The sequence below is a fragment of the Chrysochloris asiatica genome, unplaced genomic scaffold (genome assembly GCF_000296735.1).
Source record: "Chrysochloris asiatica unplaced genomic scaffold, ChrAsi1.0 scaffold00315, whole genome shotgun sequence".
NCBI lineage: Eukaryota > Metazoa > Chordata > Mammalia > Afrosoricida > Chrysochloridae > Chrysochloris > Chrysochloris asiatica.
Window position 1 is genome coordinate 67,455 of NW_006408833.1, and position 10,767 is coordinate 78,221.

Here is a 10,767-nt window from a genome sequence, read left to right on the forward strand (position 1 = left end):
TTAAAGAAACCTAAATAGCATTTTAAAAGATTTTTGTTATCAAGTAGTTCTGATTCCTTTTCTGATTATCTTTTGGTCACTTGTTTGAGGTCCTCTGTCTTGTTTCATTGTGCAAGGTGAAATTGTTTTCTCTGAGACATTGTGGTCTCATAGTTATAGTTAATTGATGATTGTATATTGTTGTGCTCTCAAGCGCTCACCACCTGTCTCTTGGTGGATATGACAGAGACTGGAAGGAAATCTGAACACAGTTCTCAGTTTGTTGTTTGCGTAGTGTAGTTCCGGTTCACGTGCCTCTGAAGGATCCCAAGCAGAGGCTGCACAGGAGTAGGTGCCACTGGCCACTGTGTTGGTGGGACTGGCCACACCCCGGTTACCAAGAGGGCAAGAGAACAAGGGAGGACTGCACCCTCCTTGTCTCCCACCTGCAGCCCAGCCTTGTACCCACAGGTATTGGCAGCTACTTGCAAAAGCTCAAGATGGCCATTCTCCTCCATGCCAGCTGATAGCCGCCTGTTTTTCTCCTACCTTGCTGCTCCTGTTCAGCTTCTCCTTCCAGTTAGCTCTCAGTCCACCTCTCTGTCCTCTCTTCTGAAGCTCAGTGTTTCAGAACCACCATCTGTATCTATTTCATTTATTCTTCCATGTTCTTGTTGCAGAAGGCCTGCTCAGTGTGTCTGCCTACTCAGCCATCTTACCTAGACTCTGGCTGCTGGTTTTTTATATATGCCTTAATGATGTTCAGGAATTTCCCTTCTCTTCCTATTTTGTTGAGCATTTCTTATCAGGAATAGGTGTTGAATTTTGTCAAATGCCTTTTCTACATCTGTTAATCTTTTATTTGTCTCTTCCTATTCTGGATCTTTCTTTGTTTTATTTATGTGGTAGTTGTGTTGATTATTTTTCTAACATTGCATGTTGTTGTTGTTGTTGTTGTTAGGTGCCATCGAGTCGGTAGGGACTCATAGCGACCTTATGCACAGCAGAATGAAACACTGCCCGATCCTGGGCCAATCTCACTACTGTTGCCACACTTGAGTCCATCGATGCTGCCACTTGGCCAATCCATCTCGTTGGGGGTCTTCCTCGTTTCCTCTGACCCTCCACCTTACTAAACATGATATCCTTCTCCAGCAACTGGTCGCTTCTGACAACATGTCCGAAGTATGAGAGACGAAGCCTGGCCATCCTGGCCTCCAAGGAGCACTCTGGCTGCACTTCTTCCAAAACGGATCTATGGGTTCTTTTGGCAGCCCATGGCACTTTCAGTATTCTCCTCCTATACCACAACTCAAAAGCATCAATTCTTCTACAGTCCTTGCATAGCTGGTATAAATCCCACTTATTATTAATTTTTAAATATTACTTTTGCTTTTTTGTTTTTGGTATGTTGTTAGATTTTATGGGCTAAGATTTTGTTGAAAATTTTAGTGTCTGTGTTCATGAGGGATAATGGTTTATAATTCTGTTTTTTATAGTGATGTCTTTGCCTAGTTCTGGTATCATAAAATGAATTTGTGAGTTTTTCATCCTTTTCTATACTCTGAAATATTTTGAGTAGACTTGGTGTAAGCTCTTCTCTGAATGTTTAGTAGAATCCACATGTGAAGCCATCTGGGCCTAGACCCTTTTCTGTTTGGAGTTTTTAAAAATGACCTGATCTGGTTTTGTCTTTTGTAATGGATTTGTACTTCAGTCCATGTTAATTTAAATAAGCAGTGTGTTTTCAGAAATTTGTCCATTTCTTCTGTTTCCAAATTTGTTGGAGTACAGTTCTAGATAGTATTCTGTTATTATCCTTTTTATTTCCATTGGTTCTGTTGTGACATGTCTTATTTGTAGTATTTGCATCTTCTTCTTTTCCTTTATTAGGTTTGCCAGAGGTTTGTTGATTTTATTAATCCTTTCAAAGAACCAGTTTCTTTTGTTGATTCTATTTTCTGTTTGTCCATATTCTGTTTCATTTACTTCTGCTTTAATCTTTATTATTTCTTTTTTCCAATAAGCTTACTTTGCTACTATTTTTCTAATTTTTGGAGATGTTGGGTTAAGGTGATGATTTTGGGTTTTTTTCTTCTTTTTGAATGTGCACATTTATTGATATAAATGGCCCTCTGAGCACTGATTTTGTTGTGTCCCAAAGGTTTTGGTACAGTGTTGTTTTCATTCTTGTTTGATTCAAGGAATATTTTACATCATTTTTAATTTTTTCTACAGTGCTTACAAGTCTGTCTGCTGATGTCAAGGCCATCAGCCTTTCCATGGGTTTCCATGCTCCTATAAAGATTTACAGCCTGGAAACTCTATACGCGGTCTCTATGAGTCGGAACCGACTCCACAGCACACAACCACCATTACCTAGTAGTTTTAGAGCAGGGTGCTATTCAATTTCCATGTATGCTATCCCTCCCCCCACCACCACCACCCCCCCCGCCGGATTTCTTTATTGTTGATTTCTAATTTCATAACATTGTGATCTGAGAAGATGCTTTGTAGTATTTCAATATTTTAAAATTTATTGAGGCTTGCTTTGTGGCCTAACACATGGTCGATTCTTGGGAATGTTCCATGTGCACTGGAAAGAAATGCATATTGTGTTTTTTGTTGGGTGCAGTGTTGTGTATATATTTATGAGGTCAAGTTGGCTGCTTGTGTTGTTTACTTCTTCTATGTCTTTGTTGAATTCCTTTCTAGTTGCTCTGTCCTTCATCAAAAGTGGTATATTAAAGTCTCTTACTAGTACTGTTGAGTTGTCTATTTCTGTCTTTAATTCTGTTACAGTTTGATTTTTGTATTTTGAGACTTTTTGATTGGGTACATAGATATGTATTATGGTTATGTCCTCTTGTTCAATTGACCATTTAATTATTATATGGTGTCCTACTTTGTCTCTTATGCAGGTTTTTGCCTTAAAATTTTTTCTATCAGTAATTAATACTGCCACTCCTGCTCTTTTTTGATTGCCATTAGCTTGATATATTTTTCCAACTTTTTATTTTTAATTCAGTTTTGTTTTTGTGTGTAAGGTGTGTCTTTTGTAGGCAGCATTTTGATCCGTCATCTTATACATTCTATTGCTCTGTTTCTTGACTAAAGCCTGTGGATCATTTACATTCAATGTAATTATTGATAGGTATAAATTTATTTGGAATCCTGATGTGGTGCTGTGGGTTAATGCGCTGGACTGCAAAGTCAATTTGAGCCGCAAGGTTGGCAGTTCAAGCTCACCAGCTGCTCCTTGGAAACCCTATGCAGGGTTGCTATGGGTCAGAATCAACTCGATGGCTCTTAACAACAATAACAACATAAATTTATTGCTATCATTTTGCTGCATGTTTTTCTGTGGTGCTGCTAGTTTCTATGCTCCATATAATTTTCTGTGCTGAGTTCATTTTGTTTGGAAGTGACATTTTCTTGCCACTTTCATCATTGCTGTTGTTTTAGTGTTTACTAAAATCTTATGATTTTCTTCTTTTTTATTCTGTTAAGGTTTATTTATTTTCTTTGTGACTGTCTTGTAATCTATTCATTTCTTTCCAACTTTGAAACAGTCTGTTTGATCTTGAACTCTATTTGACTTCTCCATGTGTAAATTCTATAACTACACCATTTCCTCTTTCTACTTTATAATTGTCTTCATTTACAAATTTATATCTCTGGGTTCTCTGTTTTCGGTCTTTTAGATTTGTTTTATTTTAGAAACTTCTATATCTGGGACTCCTGGTGTGGTGCGGCAAGATAAGCACTGGACTGCAAACTACAAAGTCTCAAGTTCAAACCTACCAGCTGCTCCTTGGAAACCTTATACAGGGTTGTTATGAGTCAGAACCAACTCGATGGCACTTAACAACAATAGCTGGGATGACTTCTGGGTGGTATTGTCATGTATGTTAATCTCAGGTTTTTGTCTGCTACTGTTGGTTCTCTGTCCAAAGAACTCCCTTCAGTTTTTTGTTTTTGTAAGATTGTTCTGGTTGTTACAAATTTCATTCATTTCTGTTTATCTGGAAATGCCCTAATTTATACATTTTCCACATTTACAATTTTTCTGGGTGCATAATTCTTGGCTGGCAATTTTCCTATATATAGTCTTTATATATGTCATCCCATTGCTTCCTTCCTGCATGGTTTCTGTTTTGTTTTGGCTCTCTTATTGATTCTCCTTTGTAGGTAACTTCATTTTTCCTGAGCTGCTCCTTTCTCTGTCTTTTGTTTTGGAAAGTTTGATTATGATACATCTTGGTGATTTTCTTTTGGGATATACCCTGTTTATAGTTCATTCATCTTCTTGAATGCGTATCTTCTTATCTTTTATGATGCTAAGTAAGTTTTCTTCCAGCAACTCTTGTATAGGTATGAATGAGGAAATTTTTTTAAAAAAATTAGGGAGGGGGAGATTGTATTATATTGGAACTCATCCTGGAGGTGATAACTACATCTTTGCTGCTAAACCATAGAAATTTCTGGTCCAGCCAAGTTGACACAAATCCTTAACTATCACAGACCCCAAATTTTCCTCTTTATTATTGTCAAGATGCACAAAGTTTGGACTTTATAAATGGATTTCTGAGGGGGACGTACTACCACCAAGAAAGAAGAGCAGAGAGTGAAGGATGCTCTTTAGAACCATGTCCCTGTGCTGGGAACCCTCTGAATCCAGGGGAAGATTGAGACCAAAACACATGCAATTCTCCAAGTACTGCTGGCCTACAGATGCTAAAAGGGGACAAGGGCCTTCCTCCTGGACTATGAGTCAAAAGAAAGAGAAAGCTTTCCCTGGAGCTAGCACTGTGAACTTGAACTTCTAGCCTCCTAAACTGTGAAAGAATACATTTATGTTTGTTAAAGTCAAACAAACAAAAAGCCAGATTCTTTTAGTTAAGTATTTTCTGCTCCAGGTTAGCATGGAGAATTGAATGGTCAACATTTATATTGGTTTATTCCCACAACAGCAAAGAAAACAGGAGAGACAATGAGAGCTGGGAATTGCATGCTAAGCTGGCAGTGGATGTTACCTACTAGCAAGATGATTTGCACAAAAAAACTTCAGAAAAGTCAGGAATTAGATACATCTGGCACTGTGGGTTAATGCACTGGACTGCAAGGTCGGCGGTTCAAACTTACCAGCCACCCCTCGGAAACCTATACAGGTTCGCTATGGGTCTGAACCTACTCGTTGGTATACAACAATAAGAAGAAATCCCTGGAAAAGGACATCATGCTTGGTAAAGTGGTGGGTAATCAAAACGAGGTAGACCCCCAATGAGACTGACTGACACCATGGAAGCAACACAACAATTATGAAAACATCACAGGACCCGGCAGTATTTCGTTGTGTTGTGGATCAGGTCACTATGAATCAGAACTGACTGGATGGCACCTAACAGCAACAATAGTAACTCTGAAAATAAGACTCTGTGAGGTTAAAAATAAAAATAAATAAATAAATAAATAAAAAATTAGGGAGGGGGAAGAAAAGAAAATCGCAAATTTAAAATACTGAGAGAAGAAAAAAGAAGGGGGGAGAAAAAAAGAAACAAGATAAAAGAAAGAAAAGATAAAAGGAAAGTACAGTAGAAAGAATAGAAAACAAGGGAAGGGAAACAGAAGGAACAAAAAGAAGAAGATGAAATCTAGGGCTAGAGCAGGAACCAGAGAGAACACTTTGGGGGCTGGGCACCTGTTATCAGCTGGAGCATTCTGTCAGTCAAGAGCTCATGAGGTTGGGGAATAAGGAGTGGTGTGGTGCAGTAAGATAAGCACTGGACTAGACTGAGTTTTTGCCAGTCTAGATGGTGTCTGTGGTTCTGGCATCTGATTCAGAAGTCATTCGTGCTGGCTCAGAAGGTGGCTGAGGTCAGGGTGCTTGTTTCCAGAAGGAACTCTTTTGGGTCCCAAGAAAAACTGGGGACAAAACAGCTGCCTATGGAAGGAGTTCTTGCCCACCCTGGGATGGCCGTGGAGCTGGCATTGTACATGCTGATGGTTTGATGAGATGGAGTTTGCGTGCCTCCAGATGTGGGGGTGATGCACCCAGCACCCAGTCCACAAGGTCACAAGTTTGACCTCAGAAAGAGCAGGCAGGAGCTATGGAGGGGGAGGTGTCACTGACTGCTGAGTGTGTGAGGCTAGGAGCTGACTACACTTCTGGTAACCAGGAGAGTATGGGGATCAAGGGGAGACTCCCACATTTCTGATTGCCAGTCACTTGTGTGGGTGCTTGTGCTGTTAGGTCGCTGTCCTGATGAAGCACTGCTTGCAAAAGATCAAAATGGCTGTTCTGTGTCACGCCAAGTGGTAATTCACTTGTTCTGTCTGTCTCCTCTCTCACTGTTTTTGTTCTGCTTCTTCTCCTAGTTGATATTCAATCTACTTCTCTATCTTTTCCTCTTAGCTCAGGGTTGGTCTCTCATGCCTTTGTTGTAGAGGGTCTTGGTAGCATACCTGCCTAGTCCGCCACCTTGTCAAAGTCCTCAAATAGCTGAATTCTTAAAATACATAATTGAATGGTAAAACATGGCACTCTTTTTCCCAATTCAATTAAACCTGGACTGTGTAAGCAATCACATAATGGACTGGCTAAGCACCCATAATGTTTCTTATGCTCATCTGGTGGTAAAGTGTTGTCATTGCTAAGAAAGAAACAGGAAGAAATAGAGTGATTCTTAAATCCTCTAAACATGCCTATCTTGCCCCCTCCTCACCTTGATCAGGGAGATTAACAGAAGGGTACATGCAAAAAGGAAATGCCAGTGCTCCCTCATTTATAGTGAGATGGGGTTGCTTCCAAAAGGGGAACACATGACTCAGTTTCCTCTGACTTTTCCATCTTCAGCTCTGCCTATTGATCCCTATGTGCTCCTCTCACGGACACAAGGTTTTTTTGTGTTTTTTTGGAGAACCCTTTCTTCTCATGACCAAGGAAGGAAGGTTACTTTAGGGTGAGGGGGTAGAATTGGAAGTTTGAATCCAATTGGCTTCTCCCATTCTCTTTTGCAAGCCTTTCCTATCTCACTGATGTTCCTTACTATGTGTAACAACCTCACCAGAACAATCCTTTCTCCTGAGGGCCTTGGAAGGATGTGGGGTGTAAGATAACTGAGGGAAAACCAAAATAGCAAAAGACAAGGTCAAGAACTCTGTCTTTGGAAGAAAGTCTGAGATCCTTAGCTTGGCATTAAGGGTCTTGTTGTTGTTAAGTGCCATCAAGTCACTTCCAACTCAGAATGACCCTGTATAGCATTTCCAAGGAGTGACTGTGGGTTTGAACAGCCAACCTTGTGGTTAGCAGCCCAGCGTGTATCTTACAACACCACACCTGGATTCCATCCCTTACTTAGACTACACCAGATTACTTCCGGATTGCTCCAAACACATCTTGCCTTCTAGGACCCCACCCCTCACCACACAGTTTTATATAGAGTATTTCACTCACCTAAGAACCTTTGCAGATTTAAGTAGTATGTAGATTGCACTGATTATATGTCTTGGCATTGTTCTGAACGCTATATGAATATTGCCTCATTTAATCCCCACAACCTTATGTTGTAAGCACTATTGTTACCCCCATTTAACAGATAAGGAACCTGAAGTACAGGAGGATAAGAGGCATGAATTCAAACACTAGCAGGTTGGTTACATAGTCTAATTAGTCACTGCACCATTTGTTGTTGTTGCTAAGTGCCATCCCGTTGGTTCCAACCCATAGCAACCCTGCATAGGATTTCTGAGGCTGTAAATCTTTGTGGGAGCAGTTGGTGGACTCGAACCCCCTACCTTGTGGTTCGCAACCACTCTCCACTACACCATACTGACTCTTAAACTTCTTCCATCTCACTTCCACTTTTTCCACACTTGAATATCAACACATCTTCCCACACTGCACTGACATATCCAAATTCCCAAGCTCCCAGTTCCCACTTCTGCCTTACAGTACAATGAAACAATCTGATTGCTTCTTTTATTTTTTCATTTGTAAAAACCTTTTTTATTGAAATGCAACATACATAAATAAAAGTACAAGAGACATAAATGCACAACTACTTATGAATTGTTGCTAAGTAATCACCCATGTGATCAGTATCAAAATCAAGAAACAGAACATTTCCAGCACCCCAGAAGGTCTCCTTGGGACTCCTTATACTCAGATCTCAAAGGTAATCACTATTATGACTTTCCTCACCATAGATGAGTTTAGCTCTTCTAGAAACTTATATAAATGGAACCATAGCGTATGTACTATATTGAGTCTGGTTATTTTGCTTGGCATAATGTTTGCATTACTTCTCATTGATGTATGTGCAGTATGTACAGTATTTTATTGTATACGATGTATTGTATAAGGCGCTGTGGTAGCATAGTGGTTATGAATCGGGCTTCAAATTGCAAGGTCAGCAGTTCAAAACTACCAGCTGTTCCGCGGGAGAAAGATGAGGTTTTCTGCTCCCATAAAGGTTTACGGCCTCAGAAACCCTGTACAGGGTCGCTATGAGTAGGAACCGTGTCCACGGCACATAACAACAACAACAATATGTTGTATACTACAGTTTATTTAAGGAGCTCTGGTAGCATAGTGGTTATGAATCGGGCTGTGAACCGCAAGGTCAACAGTTCGAAACTACCAGCTGCTCCGAGGGAGAAATATGAGGCTTTCTGCTCCCATAAAGGTTTACAGCCTCGGAAACCCTGTACAGGGTCTATATGCGTCGGAATCGACTCCACGGCACATAACAACAACAACAACAGTTTATTTGCCCATTCTCCCCCCCCCCCTTTTTTAAGGTTTTTATTATGGATCAAGTGAAAGTTTACAAGGCAGATCATCAGTTTTACATTCAACTAATCATATACCTTGTTTCATTACAATGATTATAATCCCCTCTATTTCTCTCTATTCGTTTAGATTTTTAAAAAACAAACAAACAAAACAAAATAAAACTCAGGCATATATAATAATTTACACCTCTAAAGGACACATTCTGCAAGTCTGCCTCCTGGCCACCAGCTCTTAGTCCCTCTTTTCCCATGAGTTTAGAGCCCTCAACTGCTCCCCTTTCCATGACCCCATCTCTGTCTCCGTCTCTGGCGTCACTGCTTATCTGGATAACGTCCTGCGTTCTGGTTGTGCTATTCTCCCTTGATGGTCCTAGGGTCCTTTGTTTCTGGACTGTAAGATTAACTACTACCCTGTTTTTGTTACAAACTTTCTACCTTTAAAATTGTGACAGTCGCAATTAGTCATGATAACAATTATTCACTATTGAATCATACGAATCTTATCCCCCATCTTCTTTCACCAGACCCATCTAGAAAAGATGAAACTATTCAGTGGGGACTGTTTCTTTCCCAACACACTGTTAAACTAAACCCCATCTTGAAATCTTGTAAGCCAGTCACTTTGTGCCTTTATCGCCCCCTCATTTATCACCTATGTCTAAGTTGCCTGTCCCTTTCTACCCTGTGTACAGAGGGGATAGCATTGATACTTGATTTGAAGACTCCTTCACTCTCTGTTGGTATTTAGAGTTACTACCTGTATGAGTATAGGTCAGGTTCATCAAATTGTAGCAATTTACCCTTGTCTCCTTTATAAAAAAAAATTTTTTTTTTTTTTTTTTTTGGTAATCTTAGCTCAAATAGGTACCGTCTGCAAGGTTAGCTGTTCTTGTTCATCTCCCCTCACTTCATATCAGCTGGATGCTTCACTCTCAGCTCTAACACTCTGTGGCTATGTCCTTGTTCATGGGCTCAAGTGTCCCCAGGTCTCACCACACTTTGAAGCAAACAGCCCTTCCTTGTCTCTCTATCATCTCCAGGTCAACGGGAGCCAGTGGACTGTGGTTGAATTCAGCCCATTTCTTCATTGCTGCCTTTTCCCCTCTTCCACTCACCAAGTAGACCAATGTGGTCTCCAGCAAAGTTGCATGTCTGTTCATTTGTTCCATTTGAGTTTCAGCCTAAGAGGGGAGTTTGTCCTGAAGGATCTTGATTGCTTGTCTTGATTTCTTCCTGGTGAACAGCGTGCTTACTCTTGTAGTAGCCAGTCATGCTGACTTTTTTTTGGGGGGGGGGGGCGCAGTTTCCTGATGATCTTCTGTTGCTCTAGCTGTTCCAGGCTGGTCTGCTTGTCCTTGCTTCTGGGAATGTCCCACCTCATAAGGTTCTGGATGGGATTCAGGATTCAACCTAAGGTCTATACTATGCAAAGGCTTTGCAAGAGGCCTATTTCACTGGGCATGTTCTAGAACCTCTTTTAGGTATTCCAATCAGTTATAGGCTGAAGATGGGCTTACAAGTTTTCTCTAAACATGTTTCCCAACATTCTTTCTATCCCACTCAAGTGTGTATTTTACAATAGTAGGCAATGGAAACTGATATTCATAAGACAGTCAAGCATTTAAGTATTTCCCCTCTTCGAAATATGCCTAGATCCCTATATCCCAGAGCCCTGTTGTTCCAAGGTTGAGCATGCATCCCTATTTACCTCTGTCCCACTTGGGATATGCAAACTTATCTCAGTGTTCCCCTATCTATCTTGTTCTTCCACCTCCTCCCCCTTCTTGTATTACCCTCCCCAACACCCAAACTAAAGTCACCACCGCAATGCCACCGTTGTGGTTACCTTATGTTCCATTAACTCTTCTCTCCATTTAACACAGTCTGTTTTATCCTGTAATCTACCTGATCTTCTCACAACATGGATCTCTGTTCCTCTGTGTTTACCTTCTTTCACATTGTAATTGTTTTGATCATAGATTGACCTCCCAG